Source organism: Apium graveolens, chromosome 3, assembly GCF_009905375.1.
Source record: "Apium graveolens cultivar Ventura chromosome 3, ASM990537v1, whole genome shotgun sequence".
Taxonomy (NCBI): domain Eukaryota; kingdom Viridiplantae; phylum Streptophyta; class Magnoliopsida; order Apiales; family Apiaceae; genus Apium; species Apium graveolens.
Window position 1 is genome coordinate 88,288,966 of NC_133649.1, and position 19,290 is coordinate 88,308,255.

A 19,290-nucleotide genomic window follows, 5' to 3' on the forward strand; every position below is an offset into this window, starting at 1 on the left:
GGCCGGGTAACGGTCTAGCGCGAGGTCCTAATGCGGCCAGGGTGATGACCGGTGAGGAATTCATCCATCTACAGTAGAAAAGGTTACTTATTGGTATCTTTGCCTGATCAGCAAGATATCTGGTTTATGCCAAAATTCTTTTCCTTTCCAAAATTCATTGGATGTTTCAAACTCTGTTCATACTTTACATAACAGAGGTTCCACGAAATGTTTAAGAGATATATATATGTGGATATATATATATCGGGACTAAATAAAGTATCTCGTAACTTTATTTCATTCAATAATATTTCAAAGATTGAATCTATTCAAATCTTGTCTTGTAGTCTCATCTATGTGATGAACTTTTGAAACTGATTATAACTTGAACGGTGGTAGTTCAAGTAGTATTGGGAAAGATATAAGTATATTGGGGTATTTGGTAACCTCATCTTTTAAACTTATATCTAATTAATAATTGTCTTATGAATGACAAAGATTTTCAGAAAAACGTTGAGACAAGGTTAGATATATGAGATCACCTTGCAACGATATTTTTTTATACAGTTATACACTGGGACTTTGTGTATATTATGCATGGAAGAGGACTTCCCATATTTTGAAAAGTATATATGTATATATATATATACTGAATATTTTGCGACTTCATCGCATTAAGATATCAACTTGGTTCATTTCTTTTGACCAAGACTTTCATGAGTGCTATGAGAAGGCTCATATACTAGTAAGTATATACTAGTAATTATCTTACACACGATAAAAGATTCTAGTAAGTATCCATTTAGATACTTATATTATTGTTATCACTATATATTATCTTGCGAGCTGTAAGGCTCACTCTTGCTTTATTTCTTCATCACACAACAACAGTTAGGAAAGATGGTCAGACTCCAGCAGACCCAGCGCAAGCGTGTGGGAAGCGTCCCGCGTCTTCCCGTTGATGTTGTAGCTGCTATAGCTGCAGAGGTAGATCTATTGTAGATCAGACCATCTACTTTTGAGAATCAATTATGTATAATTATAACTTGTGGCAGATAATGGCAATTAACTGTAAATTTATCAAGTAATCATTTTGGGTTGTAATAACTTTTAAATTGTGGATTCGAAGACTTGTACTTATTTAAATTTCATCTCTGAGACTATAACGGGTTGTGGTGTGTGTTAGTGTGGGGTCACAGCATAAGGTTATTTATTATTAATTAAGTGAAGTGATATTGTGGAAAGAAAGACCGTGACGACCCGGATCCCCGACCCCGGATCTGGGGGTGTTACATAATTATAAGTCATAGTCCAACATAATCAAGCTGACTTAAGAAGTATGGTACAATAGTGCAAGTTGAAACCAGACAATTCGAGCAAAATACTTCTTGAAACACTTTAAACCATAAAAAGATGACCTCGATAGGACTTTCCCACTTCACCTGTAAAAGAAAACAAAGACAACATATTCATATCTGAGGAGACAAATACACAAGTTTTCCAGTTTGAGATCGCTAGAAATACACAAGTTATTGAAATCGCAGCATTAAAACATCAAATTCAAAAATTTATCGCTTACGATAATCTACCAGGTACCCGAGATCAAGTATCATGTACGAATACAACTAACACTGAAACTAATTGTATCCCACCAACTGTATGTCAATATGCTTAAAAGAGTAAAAAAAGCAAGGAAAAATTGAAAATCAAAGACACGTACACTCACACATAACATTATTTTCCAGCAATATAAACAAAGATACACATTATAACAACACAACTACAAAAGTGCCATCATTGTGAATCAATCACTCCATCTTAATATTTTCCATTTAACTCTTCACTTCCCAACTATCAATTGGGTTGCATACACAGATAGCAACTCATGTTTCACTGTCTAGATCAACAAACAATAAAAAATAACAGTTGATTAAAATAACAAATACATCAGCAAAATGCAAAAGCACAATCAGATTATATAGTTGGATCATCTATGACCATTATACTATCACAAAATCATCCATTCTCATTACTGAATAAAAAATTAAGACTGTCTTTGCCAAGTAATGTCAGGAAACCTACCTTAAGAAACTTTGGCTCGCTAGTAAAATGTAGGTAGTGACAAATCTTGTCTTTCTTTCGTCGTAAACATTCTTCTACCTGAAATTGAAGGAAATATTACATCATCTAGGAATGAGAAATAACTGTAAATTGAAAATAGGTAACAATGTTACCCTTAACATATAATCAAGACGAGAATCTTCAAGGATCCAGTTTGAAGCTTTTCGAGAATATTAAACAGCAGCTTGACTAATTTGTCTAATATATAACTAAATTATAATTTATCTAATTTGTCCAATATATAGAACTAAAAATCACAATCTGAAAAAATCCAAGGTAAATGAAATTTAGTATGTTTTAGCTTCTAGATTGACTACACTATCATGCTTTCATTTTTTTCTTTTTAACATCAAGTGCAAGTCATGACTCATAATCGATAAACGGGATTCAAACTAGTAAATCACACATTAAAAAATAGCCTGTTTGTCAATGTGAAAAGCAAATAGAATCGCGATGATCATACCTAAAAAAAGATATTTGAACCAGACTACTCTGCCACCATATGTACGCTTCAAACTATAGAATGACGTCCAAGATTTATGTATGGTTTTACACCAATTTCAACTACTAATTATTGTTTCCTGATACATGTCAGATGAAACTTGTGAACCATGTGTATCTGCTGGACATGCACACAGAATCTTCTATTTGATATCACCACGCGAGCAAACTAAAAAGAAGTTCATTCCATTTATACCTATAAATAGAATCTAATACTTTTTGTTGAATTAAATATCATCAACCAAGGGTCATGTTTCAAATTTTCAATACAAACCATATTAGGTTACGAACTCAAATAAAAAACAGTCATAGATCACGGGCTCGTAACTTGTAAATTAAAAGAAAACTAGTATGTAAAGTGGTAAACCTGCTCCTTTGAGCTTGTTCCAAGAAAATTCGAGACCAGTAGTGATCTACGATTTATAATCTCCTTGGCAACATTGTTGTAAATCTGAAAATCCGAAACATAAAAACAAAGTCAAGTTAAATAACATATAAGATTTAAAGCTTCACAGTAATACATAAAAGTGGAAACTTCAAATTAGCTTATTAACATCCATAGCACATGATACATTCGGTATATACCATGGGTAAATGTTCCAAACATCAAGTTAATGACTTACCGGAAGCACATATTCCCTTCAAATTAGATGGAGTAGCCACTTTCCTTGATCCAGCCTCATAGGCGCTTTGCTTCCGCCTCCTGTCTCTAAAACAATCTGGATTGAATTTGTTCAATTGATCATACCCCATCACACTAGCCTTCCGGCGAGTAATTCTACTTCTGGAACACATCCTGCCCAAATAAGCCCTCTTGGTAACATCTCAATCAAAACCTTAACATTACACTTCCCCATCACACCAAACAAAACCCACCATACCTCCTTCCTTTATACTCATCCAAAAATACAGACCCGACATGATATTTCACCCCATTTCCTACCCCCTTCTTCTCCTTCGCGAAAAAACCCAATTTTCCAAAACCCCAACAAACCTCCTAACCACCTCCAAATCCCAATTACTCCCCTTCACTACAATAAATAACGCATTTGTAAACCTCCTAATCAACAAATAAAAATTATCAAGTCTATGCCCATCAAACTCGTTCTACTGGCGACATATCATAATCAAGAAAATAGAGAAATACTCAATATATAACAAAAACTAGCAACTTATAAAGCAAACGAGACAATGAAATAATGAGATCAAATTTTACCAGAGTTTTTTCAGCATGTCAAACAGTAAATAACAAACCTTTACATATCTTTTTGAGCTCTTCGTGTGAGATTTGATCTTGAGATTGAAGATACAGTTTTAGATGTTTTACAAGATGTTAATTGTTTGATTAGGGTTTTCTATAGGTTGTGATGAGTGATTTGGGTAGTGGCTTTTTATGAGATATATCGTGTGTATAGGTTGTATGTAGAAAGAACCCTAAAATAATTTTGAGAGAGAGAGAGAGATTGTATTGATTGACAGTGAGAGAGCCGTCAGATGCTTTTTTTTTAAAAAATTTTGTTAAACACGAGGCGACAATTTTGCCTCTTTTAAAATTTCACATTCCCGCTGTCCTGATTTATTTTCATTTTTCATATATTTATATTAAAATTATTAATTATTTAATAATTTAATATTTTAAATTTTAATTATAAAATTTAAATTAGTTTATAAATTATATCGTAAATCACTTTGTTAATGAATGATTAATTTTTAGAACTAAAATATATTTATTTTAACTATATATATTCATTTTTCTATAAATTAATTATTGATTATTAATATTTTAGTATATATATAATAATAGTTTTAATTGTTTTCAAATTATCAGAAAATATATTACTTACTTAATCAAACATTATTTACTCTAAAAAATTGAATAATATATATTTCAGTTACTAAATCGTTTTTATGTAAATAATTATTAATTAATTATATTAAAATAAATAAAAGTTCATATTTATATATGCTATTATAACACATCGTAACTATACGGCAACATTAAAAAAGTGGGGTTGCGATAGGTATTTGTTTTTAAAGCTATTATAACATTTTTCTTTGCAACCCCAAGATGAAGGATTACAGTATGCTATCTATGGCGTAGTGATAAAACAAAACTATAACAACACTAGGGTGTCAACAAAGCATAGTTATCATAAATGGAAATAGTATATTAGGATAAAACAAGGTAAATCTGAGAAAGGTCAGACTAATAAAAAAGGTAACAAAGTATTACGATAATGGTATCAATATAATCATTTATGTTAGGCCTTTAAGTAAACTATAGAGGGGGTGAATATAGTGATAACAATCAAATCGAATTAAGTACTCAACAATGAAGAACATTTTTTATAATAATGGATAAAAATTGATTACAATACTCTCTTAAAGGATGAACAGATGTCCTTGAGAGCTGTTAGATTATGTGTATCATATCTCTGCAAATATATCCTCCTGTGATATCTTCTGATTTCCAGTTTGACAAATACTGATGACAAGTACTGATCATGAAATACTGACGATAAATGCTGATGACATCATCTTTGTCAAACTCTGATATATGCTGATGGCAAACTTTGATAGCTAAATACCGATATCATCAAATCATATCTAACATTTCATCTTAAGAAAGTTATGTTTATTTTAAAAATTATTTAGTCATATTTTATTTGTAAAATTTATAAATTACTATTTAATTATTTAAATTATAAATTTTCAATGACTTTTATATAAATGTTTTGTTTATAAATTATATACCAACTGAAATTCAACAAGTACTATTAGTTATACTTACAAACAATCCAAAAAATAGATTATTAATTTGATTAAAAAATATTAAGTATTGATTATTTTTTTAATCACAAATATTTTCAACAATAGGTGAAATTATTTTATCAAATATTTTTAATATAAAATTATAATCTCGTACCAGAATTAACCTAATCTTTCAAACTCATACTGTCTCGTGAACCAAAAGACCCTTATGTGTTTCCTCATTTGGTCCATTGAATATAATACACGGGTGACCGTGGTCCGGTTTGACTTGAGGATATATTAAATCGAAACCAAATTGTATAATAGCAGTTCTTAAAATGTTTAAATTAACCTGTAAATTTTAATCCAACAATGGAGATGAACATTCGGTCTGTTCGGTTCAAAACCGGACCAACCCGAATAGATCAAAAACGTAATAGTTATTTTTTCTTGGACCGAACCGGACCGAAGTTCTATTGTGGACTGGACTGAACCAAACCGAAATAATTCGGTTCGTTCCCGTTTTGGACCGAACAGACTGAATTTTTATTCAAAAAGAAAATTGCATTAAAAATTAAACCACAAATTATAAAATCTAAAATATAATGAAAGTAATGTGATATGTAGAGTTTTAATAGTGTATTAATACAATTACAAATTAGAAATTATGATTATAATTTTTAATATATATGTAAAATATATAAAATATAAAATTATGATATTTATAATTTGGCCTATTCGGTTCGGACCAAAATATTTTTTAAAAAACCGAACCGAACCGAATTTTATCTCGGCCTATTCGGTCCGAATTTATGAAAAAAATAGGACCGAACCGAATTAGCACGGTTCAGTTTGATTTTTTGGTTTTAGTTCAGTTTTGCTCAGCCTTACCGAACAAAATCAAACCACTCAGTTCAATTTTAGTTGGTTTGAATTAGCGGATTTTGACGATTCGTAACATAGCTTGATTAGTAAAATTAGGAAATAAAATAATGCATCGCATGTCTAAACTTTTATTTTAATTGCATATAATTAACAAAATATAATAATGTATATAGAATTAAATCACTCATATTAACTTCAAATGACATTTTAAAAAAAACTTCAAATGAAGTTAATATAATAAATAAAAAAATAAAAAAATAGATGAAATTGATTTAATTGTAATAAAAGTATGTTGGATGTGAAAAATAATAAATTATGAAATTTATTAATATATGTTTATGATATTTTGATAATGTACATTTACTTCTATATGTGTAATATAATGATTAGCATATGTTAGTCGTGAGATCCTAACCCACCTCATCAAGCATTTATATGCCGAAATTAAAATATTATTTTACTATTTAATCCGACAATTCCGATTATACACTTTAAAATTTAACGCCCTTATCTTGCGTACTAAATTACAACCGACAACCAATAAATAGAAAGCGTTCTACATATCATAATTTATATCTTTTATAAGATATACCACATGATTATTTATGTAAAACTTGTTTTATAGTTCGTGATATTTTTTATTCATTTGATTGAAAAGAATTTTAAGTAACATAAGTAGGTAGGATATGTAATTCTGACTTGATATACCTAGTTTACTTGGATATAAATACTAAAAAGGTTATAAACATATTGTTTATTTATATAATATATAAATTTATATAATATCGTGTCAGTTCTTAAAATATAAAATTTAACGTGTTAGTTTTAAAACCGATTTCAAACCATTTCAAACCAAAATCGAAAGTAAGGAAACTAAATCATACTAAAGATAATTCATTTGGATATGATTATTATTTTCAATACCCGCATATTAGTTGTTACAATTCAATTTTCATTTAAAATCGTGTCAAAACGCACAACGCTAGTCCATATCCAACATTACTACCGACTTGACATATTTATAAATAAAATACCATAAATTTCGATTTTAATTTTTTTATGATTTAAGAAGATGTTATTTATTTTTATATAAAAAAATAAATTATTTGGCCAGGCACAAGGCCTTATGGGGTTGAAACATGAGGAAAAAAGATAAATGACTGATGAAACTTTGGGCCTGTTTGTGTGTAACTTATAAGTCATAAGATGACTTATAAGTCCGTAAAAACTTATCAATGACTGTTATAAGTCAAATTTATAACTTATAAGTTGATAAGTTGAATGTTATTATGATTTTTTGATTATTATGATTTTTTTGGTTTTTTATTTATTTTAATTTTAAAATTTATATTTGTAGATGTTAATCTAATATTAAATTCACGAATTAAGATAATATTTGTAGAACTGTAAAAACCGAACCAAACTATATTTATGTATTCAGTCATATTATAATAAATTTTAAGGAAAATATTGTGCTATACTATTATTCATTTATGTAAATATACACGATGTTTTCATTATTTTTACTAGTATATTTTTTATTGATTTCTAGAAAGTAGTCAAGCATAAAATGATTTACCCCTAATAAAAAATTATTTATGAAATTAATAATTTAAATTAGTTAAAAATCCAAAAAATAGAGTAAACATTAATGTAATATAAAAAAATTTGTAATAAAATAAAATTTTGGTTCTTTTGATTCGGATCATAACCATACCCAAATTTACGGTTCAGTTCTAAGAACTTGCCCGGTTCGAGTCCTAAAATATTCATACTTATGATCTCGGTTCTTTAATTGCGACATGTTACTCACCCCTAAGTATAAACTCGTATGAACGGCCCTGAATAAGTCGCACTAAACTGCACTCTTAAGTGTTCATGTTTAAACTCGTTTAAAAATTTCTGAACTCCACTCAAAGTTTTATCCTAGTTAAAAATTTGTTCATGTTTCGACTTATTAAGAAAAATGTTATTCACGAATAATTGGCATATATATTTTCACTAGTTATGGTTCGTCAAACAACCCTATTATTCACAAACTCTTTATCACAAACAACCCAGTTTATAAATCCATTCTCCAGATTCACAAATATTTAATGAGTTACATTCATTTCCTTAAAAAAAATAAAAGTATCACATAAAATTTAAAAGGCCTTACAAACCAGAAAAACATATTTGAATGTTTGACGTTTGATTTTGATTAAATAACATCAGTTTCATCAAAGATCGATCCACACACACTAATTGAATATATGAATAAAAATCTATAATACCTAATGACTACTCCATAATTTACCCATTTAATAATTTGGGTAAAAAATTTTACCCATGACCCAAATCCTATACATTTTGCTAGATCCATGGACTACCCAATTAAGTTCAGTTGACCCATCTTAATCTATATGGTTATTATTTGAATTTCAAAAATAAAGTTATCTATGGAAAATGATTTGAACAAATCAAATCATGCATGATTTTCTCCAATTTGTTACATCATTTTCTCTCTCTTTTTCCAAATCATTCTACCCCTCCCTCTCTCCCTCATTCGACGGATTACAATGGAGTTACAGTACTGCTTCTGAATTTAAAAACTTTGATTGGAGTTTACAATGCAGTCTCAACGTATTGCTTCTAAACCTTGGTTGCTCTATAACTGTTTTTGTTAGATTGTTTGATATTTTCCCTTGGTGTCTCCAGAACTGTGTGGTTAGATTGTTTGATGTTTTCATAATAGAAACGGTACATGACATTCTTCTCATTATGTTCAATTTCAGGATTCAAGCGTGTTCATGGACGTAATATTGAGAAAACCTTGAATCCATCCGATGCCACCAGTGAACAAGGTTTTAATCCTCATGATGATGCAACATGTAAACATTTCCCTATTTATTTTTAACTAATTTGTTGATTTTGTCGAACCAGATACAAAACATAGGGTTTGTGGGAGAAATGTCAATTCTATTCTTTCATACAGGACTAATCTCCAGCCTACAGAGAATCACCAGTCTAAATCTGTCAACAATGATAGATGTACCCTATTGATTTTTGAATTTATACACGATATCTCATGTGACCACTGTTATGATTCCTTATAAGTTATGTTGTATACATTAATAAGTTTTTCTTTACTCTTTTGTTTAGTTATACCTGGATCTAATCCACCAAGTTTGCGTGAAGATGCATTGTTACGAGCAGTTAGTGGGAAGGAGAATCAGAAACCAGATATATTGTTTACCAAAGCCTCTTTCAGCCGATTAAATCCTAAGCAGAGCCAATGTATGTCGTGCACTTTAGATCATAAGAAACTCTATCCAAGGTTCACTCTATGAATTTCCTTATAGCTAATACCGTATATTTGTTACTTAAACAGGTTCCAAACCTTCACCGATCAAGCAATGTTTGTGGACGACGAAAGAAGCACATCTCAGCCGTGGTCCTCTACAAGGAATTAACGGTAACTTGACATATGAAATAAACTATACTGAACATTTATCGTAGAACAATCGTGTATATTATTACGCCTCATATTGTATAACTACTTTTGTATCAATCCTGACATGGATGCAGGTAATTCTTTGCGCCATTCTCATCTAACACCTCTATCAAGAGTTTATAACTTTAACAATGAATCAGAAGAATCAGGTTAGTCCAGTCTATGATGTTTGTGTTTATTTTTTAATGTAATATTAATTTTTGTACATATACGGTATAGTGGACTTGAATCTGTGTAATTGAAATTAAGTAACATACAAGCACATACTTTGCCATATTATTTATGTTCAAATATGGAGTCAACCAATTTAATACAGAAAAATGTCTCAAAGCGCTTGGTAGAGTATATAGTTTTTGATTTATATGATACCCTGATTGGCAGGGTATGTAAGTAAAAATGAGGAAATTAGAAATAATTTACTACAAGATATTCCGGTTCAAATATGCAGTTAACCAATTTCGGGAGAAGACTGTATGCGTACGGTAAATTTAAGTAATCAGTCTCTGCGCAGTATTTACACAGCCACGCCTGGTAAGCTTCCTAAACTTGGTATTTGAAATGGTGATACTGAAAGCTCACAATTCCTGTTCATCATGCAGATTCAGGCGACAGTGATTACCACCCCATTAGTAATGACAGTTTATATACAGAACATTTGTTAATGTCAAATCTCCATGACGTTGTGGTTGACACTGATTTCCAACCAAGTTTTGAACTTTTGGCTAACAACCGATGTGAGGTCAATACTGTTCCAAGATCAAATCCCCACCTCACCCAGCCTGGTAAGCAATAATGAATGAGTATCTACTGAGGAAATGTTATAGATTTTATTTGCTAATATAAAATTCTTGATTGGAAATTAGATCAAAATAAACAAGTGAGGGTGCGTGGAAAGAATTACAGTTCCAAGGATCTTAATGTATTCCGATCTACACTACCATAAAATACAAGTTTGAGCGAAACCATTTTACACACTCCTGGAAGAAACACGTCACATTTGGATGCTTCCTACACATCAGGCACGACTTTATAATGAATAAAGTGAACACGACTTGGATACGTAAATTAAATGTTATTAACTGTCATAATTTTGTAAGTTTTTTTTCCAGATAAAAACAAAGTTAGCGTGCCTGGCAAGAAACAACTCGCCAAAAAAAAGCAATATTCTGTAGTGCAGTGCCATCTTCTTATACAGGATTATTTGATAATTTGATATACACTCCCGCTGGGAACAAATCGCTTTCAGAATGTACTCAAACATCAGGTCAATATTTGTAATAATTCTTAATTGAACAATAGATGTACAAACTATCAGAATCATAACTTTCCACGAATTTTTACATAATTGAACTAATGTTCTATATCTCTAATTATTGATTTATTAAAAGTTTTGTAGGTGTTAACATATGTGGAGAAACATGTGCAAATCCTAAAACTCCGTGTGCGCGTAAACTACAATCCATGGAGTTTTCAGGTGTGGTTCACATATATGTGTGTACATTAATGTATACTATTAGATTGATAAGCATCCAATATGTTTAGTTCACAAGTTTATAAACAATGTATTTGTTACAGCATGTCAGATGAGAAAACAGGAAACTCCATGAACATGTCAAAGTGATAAATGTGTAGTCACTTACTCATTGCCTGCATCCAGAGTGTAGAAACGATCGCGGAAATCTCTTAACCCAGATGGATTATAAACTAGAGAACATCTAACCAAAAAAGTTTATGGTAGAATAAGTTCAGGTCCTTCGACATTCGATACATCATCTGTAAAAAGTACTTTTGAGCGAGGAGAAAGTTCAAGGTCTAAAAACTTATTATCTGACTTTAACAGTGTTGATGATTTTGACAGCAGTGACTATTTATCTAGCGGTATGAATCTAGATTTCACATACTACATACTAAGCTGTGAATTCTATATGTTTTTTGCATTGCTCACTCTCTGATGAATTGCAAATTTTTGTAGGTGACTGTGAGGATATTGATGTAGATTTATCGGACAATACTATGCCTAAGTGGAGTGAGTACCTTGATGTTGGTGCTCCTGATAAAATGTCAGTCCTGAAGAAATGGACAGATTTAGATCACTCTTTTCCTCTCCTTTTTCCTAGGAGCAACCCAGACTCTCACTCATTTCACTCCCTTCCCTCAGTCCTAGGAGTGATTGCACTACTACTAAGTCTTCTATATTTGTAATAATTGATGAAATTTGAAGCTGTGCAGAGACACTCGACGGATAAGGAATATACGTCGGGTTAGCAGTTTAACTATCTGACGGATAACTGCTGTTAATCTTATCCATCGGGATACAATCACTACTCGACTAATGAACAATATCTATCGAGTGAGTAGAAATGAATGAGTTTGCAGTGGAAAACTATTGTGGACTCTGTGCAGATTGATGAAAATTTTGGCACATATGTTTCAACAGTTTCAGAAAGAAATGGCAAGTGAGCCAATAAATCATCTAGAAGATGATGCTCACTTGCTTGGATTTTTGGCTTCTCCAAGAGAGTTAAAGATGGAGAATTTAGAAGTGATATGTTTATCATGTCAACATCCAAAGAGTGTGTGGGAGAATTTGGTGTTTCAGATGCTTCAATTATTAGAGATTTTGGCTGTGACTCCATATTTATTGGAGCCACATCAACCTGACTTTGAGAAGGTGCAGTGATTGTGTCTTTAGCACCAGTTTGCACAGTGTGTGAACCCTGTGCATCCCCAAGGGTCTTTGATTTCTTCTTTCTAGTGTAAGCTTGGGGTGAGCTTGTGTCCCTTACCCTTTTGGCCTGTGCTCTTGGCTGAGAGCTTCTTTCAATGGTAACATCCTTTTGGGAAGATGAAACCAGTAATGAGCTAATGTCCTTATTAAGCACTGCAGTTTGTTGGGAAACTGCAGTGTGGCTAGGCTGGAAAACACTCACCTCTCCAACCTTATCCTTAGGGTTTCTTTGATGTTCACCCTGTCCCTCACCTTTCTTACCCACCTTCACACTCCCCTCTTTAGGTTTGATGGATTTTACAACTGACATCTTTTGAGAGACACCAGATGGGGCTTTCTTTGTCTTTGTTTTTGAAATTTTGGATTTGGTAGCTTGGGTAGGCATCTGTCTGGTCATAGACACAGATGCCACTGCTACACTAGAGGGCAAAGAAATAGTTGAGGTTGGAAGAATAGAGACAGTTAAAATTACCTCACTTACCTGAGGTGCCTCCATAACTGAAAAATAGAAGAGTGGCACCTCTTTGTGATGGTTTGCCCTGTTCAAATCTGCAATGATTCTCCTTTCTTAGACCCAACAATCTAGTTTGTTGGTTGGGTTCTCAAACACAATATCCTCAGAGAGGTGGTTAGCAAGCATCATTAAAAATCTAGCATAGTAAACATTTTTGCCCCTCTTATTTAGCTCCCCTAACTTAAACCCCAACTCAAATATGACTAGATCACTAAAGTTGAAAAATTTATCAGTTACTAGTATGTAAAGCATGTTGAGCATAGAGATATTAACTGAATCAAAATTGCTGATTTTACCAGAAAATACTTTAGTGACTACATCACACAGATAACTACATTCCTTGCTAAGACCCAATCTCCTAATTTCACTTAATTTAGAAGTAGAGAGTGCATAGCCCATGGAATTAAGCATATTAACAATATCAGTGTCTGTGTGTGGAGTAGTGACAGTATTATCAGGAAACTTGAAGCATGCTTTAACAATATCACTACTAACACATAATTCCTTACCTTTAATAGTGAAAATGATAGTCTTATCAGTTGAGTTGTACACTACAGTCGTCCACATTTCTTCAACAACCTCACAGTAGATGGTGGGTGATTCCAGCATGGCATAGTTGAGTTTGCACTTTTTCACAAAATCCATCATTTTGTGGTAGTCGCCAGATTGCTGAATCCCCTTGTTCACTAGAGCAGTGAAGTTGTTCTTCTCATAGATAAAGCCAGTTTGAGACAAGATTTTGACGACTGGTGCCATTGTTAGAGAGTAAAAACTTGCAGAGAGAGATTGTAACAACCCCAATTTTTGGAATTTTTGAAACCCTTATGAATAGTGTTTTTGCTGATTATGCTGAATAAGAAAACTTTTTATGCCACACTATGTAGGGGTTCTTTTATTGATATTCTGAGATCATATTAGCACTCTATATGGTATATAAGTGTATGTAAAGATCGTCAGAATCCAAATTCGAATACTTTGATTTTTTCCCGAAAATCCACCAGATACAGAAAGAATTGAGTATAAGGTAACAGGATTAAAAGGATTTTAATTCAAGGATTATAAGAGGAGATCATAAAAGGAATATAATGTATTGAGAAAGGTTAAGGGAACCTAAGTATTAAGATCCCGGGTATGATCCCTCAAACGATAAACAAGAACGAAAGTTAAGCGAACCGTATAACAGATCAGCGGTCATTAGGCAAGTAATTAGGAGTTAATCAAAGAGGTTAGTGATGATTATGTTATCAAACCAATAAGAAGAGGACAAGCATGGGAAGATGACATAAGAATGATGACCTAAGCATGACAAAAAGAAGTGTGTTGTTAGTTGATTTTAAGCCATTCATTTTTTACCATGGTAAAAGGTAATTAACAAAACAAAAAGGGAAAGCAACCAAACAAGAAGCATTTCTTCTCCCCCCTCATTCTTGCTCTCGGCTTTTCCATGAAAAGCAAAGGAGAATTTTCAAAACTCAAGCTACACACCTTCAAAAATCAAGAGGTTTGTTTCTTTAGCTTCCATAATTCATAACTTAGATGAGCCATAAGTTTAAGCTCAAGATTCCATGTTTAACATAGCTAATCAATTCATCAAAGTTCTTGGTGAATAGTGTTTTCAAGAAACTAACTTTGTGTTTTCTTATGTTTTCTTCAAGATCCAAGCTTAGTAGAGATAGTTAGTGGTTATTTAAGGCTTCCTAAGTGATTCTCCACTCTCCAAGAAAGGTATAACCCATCCAAACCCTAACTTTACTTTGAGTATTAGGTTTCGTTTTGTTTGTTATAGTTCATGAGAGCATGATTCTTGTATGTTTAGAGTTTTGTTGAAATTATAATGATTTTGGGTTATAAATCTTGGTTGTTGGTTGATGAACCTTAAGTATAGTTAGTAGCTCTTGTTTGAGATTGAATAAGTTGGAAAAATCATGAGGTTATTGATAAGTGGCATTTTATACCACTTAGAACGTCTTAAAATGGTTTATATTGGTGTCGTGAAATCAAGTATTTTGTGTATTTGATGCGTTTTTCTAGTGTTTATGCATTTCAGGGTATTAGTTGCATTTCGGGGGAGGAATCATCAAGAATAAGCCTTGGCATGTGTTCACCATTGCGAGAGGAAAGGATTGGGCAGATTACGGCGAAGAAACGGAGCAAGCTTGGAATTTTTCCAGTAGGGTCCTGCGCGCCCGCGCAGCAGCCTGCGCGCCCGCGCAGCAGCCTGCGCGCCCGCGCAGATATGCTGAGCGGCCGCGCAAGGTCGGGGAAAAAGCTGAATTATTTTAGACTTCTACTTCTGTGTGGCTTCCAACTTCTATGTAATCTGAATTTTATGGGACTATTATATAGGTAGATTTGAGACGTTTTCATGGAGAGTATTAAGGAGATTATGTTTTAGATTGTGTTTTACGCAAGAAGCAAAGGAGATAAGGAAGAAGACCGATTTAGCACACCGCAACGAAGAGGAAGCATATATTCTTGTGATTCTTGTTTCGTTATAACGTTGGATGCTAGTTTTCTTGCTTTGACTTATTTACTCTTGTGACGTACTCTGTTTTAATATAATTAGTGTAGTTATTATTTTCTTGTGTTGTTTGTCATGATTTCATATGAACCCATGATGGCGATAAGTTCTATTATGGGCTAATCGTGATCATGGGGGTTACAACGGATTTATTATGGAATTCTTTAGTTAATTGTTTAATACTTTAGTGTGTGATGATTGCATGATATCTAGTATTGGTTGTGCATATTCGTCTTATGTGCGTCGCGAACATATAAGATAGGGTGTTAATCTCTTGTGAAGCGATGGTGGATCTTGAGATTTAGAACTTGCCATGCTAGCATAGGTTCATGTACGTTGTGCATGATTAGTGGGTAACTCTAACAGTTTTATTTGCCCTATGTAATCAAAAGGGATAACTTGTGCTTAAATCGTTGTGTTGTCAATTTCTGTAGACATATAGGAACTCAACATAATTGATGACTATTCAACTTCTATCTTAATTGTGGATGTTTGGTAGAATGGTATTAGTACAATGAAAGTTGGCTTTTATCAGTTTTGTGTTATTCGATTAATATCATCACTGTCACATGCTAAAGGTAATAACAATGGCTATAGAAGGAAGTAATAATGAAGTTGTGATCTCATGAGTGTTTTATTATTGATAATTTGAAGTGTTAGTTAAGTGGTTAATTAAGTAGTTAATTATAGTTAATATTTGATCAACAATTTTAAGTGTTATTATCTTAACATTGAGAAGTAATCATACATTGGTGAGTGAGTTTAATTAGACAATAAATTAGTCTGAGTCTCTGAGGGAACGAACTAGAAAGTATTCTATATTACTTGCGAACGCGTATACTTGCGTGAATATTAGCGCGTGTTTTCGCCCTAACAAGTTTTTGGCGCCGCTGCCGGGGACTCGGCGTATTTGTTTAGTTTATGTACTTACCATCATTGGTCATTAGGACTCAGTGATTAGGACGTAGTAGTTACTTACTCTTTTCGGTTGTGTTTCAGGTACTTTAGCAAGCGTTTATGCAAACTCGTTCTCGTGCTCGCAAGAGGACTTTAGATACAGCTGAGGAGACAGACGAAGTTCTTGATATTCCAGAGAAGTTAGATTTTGAGGATTCGGATTCAGGAACTGAGCAGAAAGAACCAGTAAACATGGGAGATCGTGTTGTTCAAGCTGATCCAGCTCTTATGGATTTTTCTCGGCCTAAAATTGATGACATTAAGTCAAGCATCCTTCATCCGGCTATTCAAGCTAACACCTTTGAAATCAAGCCGGGCACTATTCAGATGGTGCAGAATTCTGTTTCTTTTGGAGGAGCGGCAACTGAAGACCCCAACATGCACATAAGAAATTTTGTCGAGATCTGTAGCACTTTTAAGTATAATGGCGTGACTGATGAGGCTATCAAGTTGAGGCTTTTCCCATTCTCACTGAGGGATAAGGCTAAAGACTGGTTACATTCTGAACCAGCTGGGTCCATCACTACGTGGCAAGATCTTGCGCAAAAGTTTCTGGTGAAGTTTTATCCAATGGCAAAGACTGCTGCTATGAGGAGTGCTCTTACTCAGTTTGCGCAGCAACCTACAGAATCTATGTGCGAGGCTTGGGAACGCTACAAGGAAATGTTGAGAAAATATCCACATCATGGAATGCCGGATTGGATGGTGATCACTGGTTTCTATAATGGTTTGGGGGCCCAATCTCAGCCCATGCTCGATGCAGCAGCTGGAGGAGCCTTATGGGCTAAAAGCTATACTGAGGCGTATAATCTTATAGAGACGATGGCTGCAAATGAGCATCAAAACCCAACTCAGAGGATGACGTCAGGCAAGGTAGCAGGTATTCTGGAAGTTGATGCAGCCACCGCTATTGTAGCCCAGCTCCAAGCGCTATCAATGAAGGTCGATTCTCTGGCTACGTATGGAGTTAATCAAATAGCTATGGTTTATGAGCTTTGTGCAGGTTCTCATGCTACGGATCAGTGTTCTCATGTCAACGAATCTGTTCAGTATGTGATAATTATCAGCGACAATAGCAGCCTGTGCCAGCGACCTATCATCCTAATAACAGAAATCATCCAAATTTCAGCTGGGGGAATAATCAGAATGCTATTCAGCCACCATATCAGCAAGGAGTGAGTAAACAGTTTAACCCACCTGGATTCCAGCAACCACAGCAGTATGCTACAAGGCAATCATATCCTCAATAGGGAAGTGCAGCTGCACCTACTAGTGCTGATTTTGAGGAACTTAAGCTGTTTCTATCAAGACCTTGGAAAATCAAATCGGTCAATTAGCCAATGCAGTGCTCAATCGTCAACCTGGCACTCTTCCCAGTGACACGGAAGTACCAGGCAGGAAGGAAGCTAAAGAGCAAGTCAAGGCTATTACCTTAAGGTCTGGAAAAGTAGCTGAGGCTGAAAAGGCAAAAGAAGTAGAAGCTGAAATTAGAGAAGAAGAATCTAAGCAAAAGGAGAAAGCGGCGGAACTAAGGAAGACTACTGTTGAACACACTCTACCTGAGGCTAATACAGGGGAGAAACAACTCTATCCTCCACCACCTTTTCCTAAGAAATTGCAGCAACAAAAGCTGGATAGGCAGTTCGGGAAGTTTCTGGAGGTGTTCAAGAAACTTCACATCAATATACCTTTCGCTGAGGCTCTGGAACAAATGCCTAGTTATGCGAAGTTTATGAAGACTATTCTTTCAAGGAAGGTGAAACTGGATGACCTTGAAACCGTTGCTCTCACGGAAGAATGCAGCGCTGTTCTGCAACAAAAGTTACCACCAAAACTGAAAGATCCAGGAAGCTTCACCATTCCTTGCACCATTGGCAATCTAACTTTTGACAAGTGCCTTTGTGATTTGGGAGCAAGCATTAATCTGATGCCGTTGTCGATCTTTAAAAAGCTGGATCTGCCTGATCCAAAACCCACATACATGTCGCTACAATTGGCGGACCGTTCCATTACTTACCCAAGGGGCATAGTTGAGGATGTGCTCGTCAAGGTGGATAAGCTCTTCTTTCCAGCAGATTTTGTTATTCTGGATTTTGAGGAAGATAAGAAGATTCCCATAAACTTGGGGAGGCCTTTCTTGGCTACTGGCCGTACCTTGATAGATGTGCAAAAAGGGGAACTTACTATGCGGGTCCAAGATCAGGATGTGACCTTCAACGTATTCAAGGCAATGAAATTCCCTACAGAAGATGAGGAGTGCTTAAAAGTGGATGTGATTGATTCCGCGGTTACTTCGGAACTCGAGCACATGCTAATGTCTGATGCATTGGAAAAGGCCTTATTGGGGGATTTTGACAGCGATGATGAAGATAGCAACGAGCAATTACAATATCTGAATGCTTCTCCATGGAAGCGAAAGCTGGACATACCATTTGAATCTCTAGGTACTTCTGACCTTAAGAATGCTGAAGGGAAGCTCAAACCATCAATAGAGGAAGCACCTACCTTGGAGCTCAAACCATTACCTGAACACTTGAGGTATGCTTTTTTATGTGATTCATCTACGTTACCTGTTATTATTTCATCTGACCTTTCAGGTAGTGAGGAAGACAAGCTCTTAAGGATTTTGAGAGAATTCAAATCGGCTATAGGATGGACCATAGCAGACATCAAGGGGATAAGTCCTTCATATTGTATGCATAAAATTCTGCTAGAGGAAGGTAGTAAGCCAACTGTGGAACAGCAACGAAGACTGAATCCCATCATGAAGGAGGTGGTGAAGAAAGAAATTCTGAAATGGCTAGATGCAGGCATCATTTATCCTATTTCTGACAGCTCGT

The 19,290-nt window shown here is 34.1% G+C and overlaps 1 long non-coding RNA gene and 1 other non-coding gene across 2 annotated transcripts; both read right to left on the bottom strand.

Annotated features, from left to right (window-relative positions):
- Nucleotides 1-1,294: 1,294 nt before the first annotated feature.
- On the bottom strand, nt 1,295-4,060 carry LOC141710813 (uncharacterized). The gene is made up of 5 exons (XR_012571068.1): nt 3,856-4,060; nt 3,225-3,661; nt 2,969-3,052; nt 2,062-2,139; nt 1,295-1,421 (listed from the first exon to the last, which is right to left on the bottom strand). It is a non-coding gene; the product is annotated as an uncharacterized LOC141710813 (long non-coding RNA).
- A 12,975-nt stretch (nt 4,061-17,035) lies between these two features.
- On the bottom strand, nt 17,036-17,142 carry LOC141715937 (small nucleolar RNA R71). Its single transcript, XR_012572677.1, has one exon. It is a non-coding gene; the product is annotated as a small nucleolar RNA R71 (small nucleolar RNA).
- Nucleotides 17,143-19,290: the final 2,148 nt, after the last annotated feature.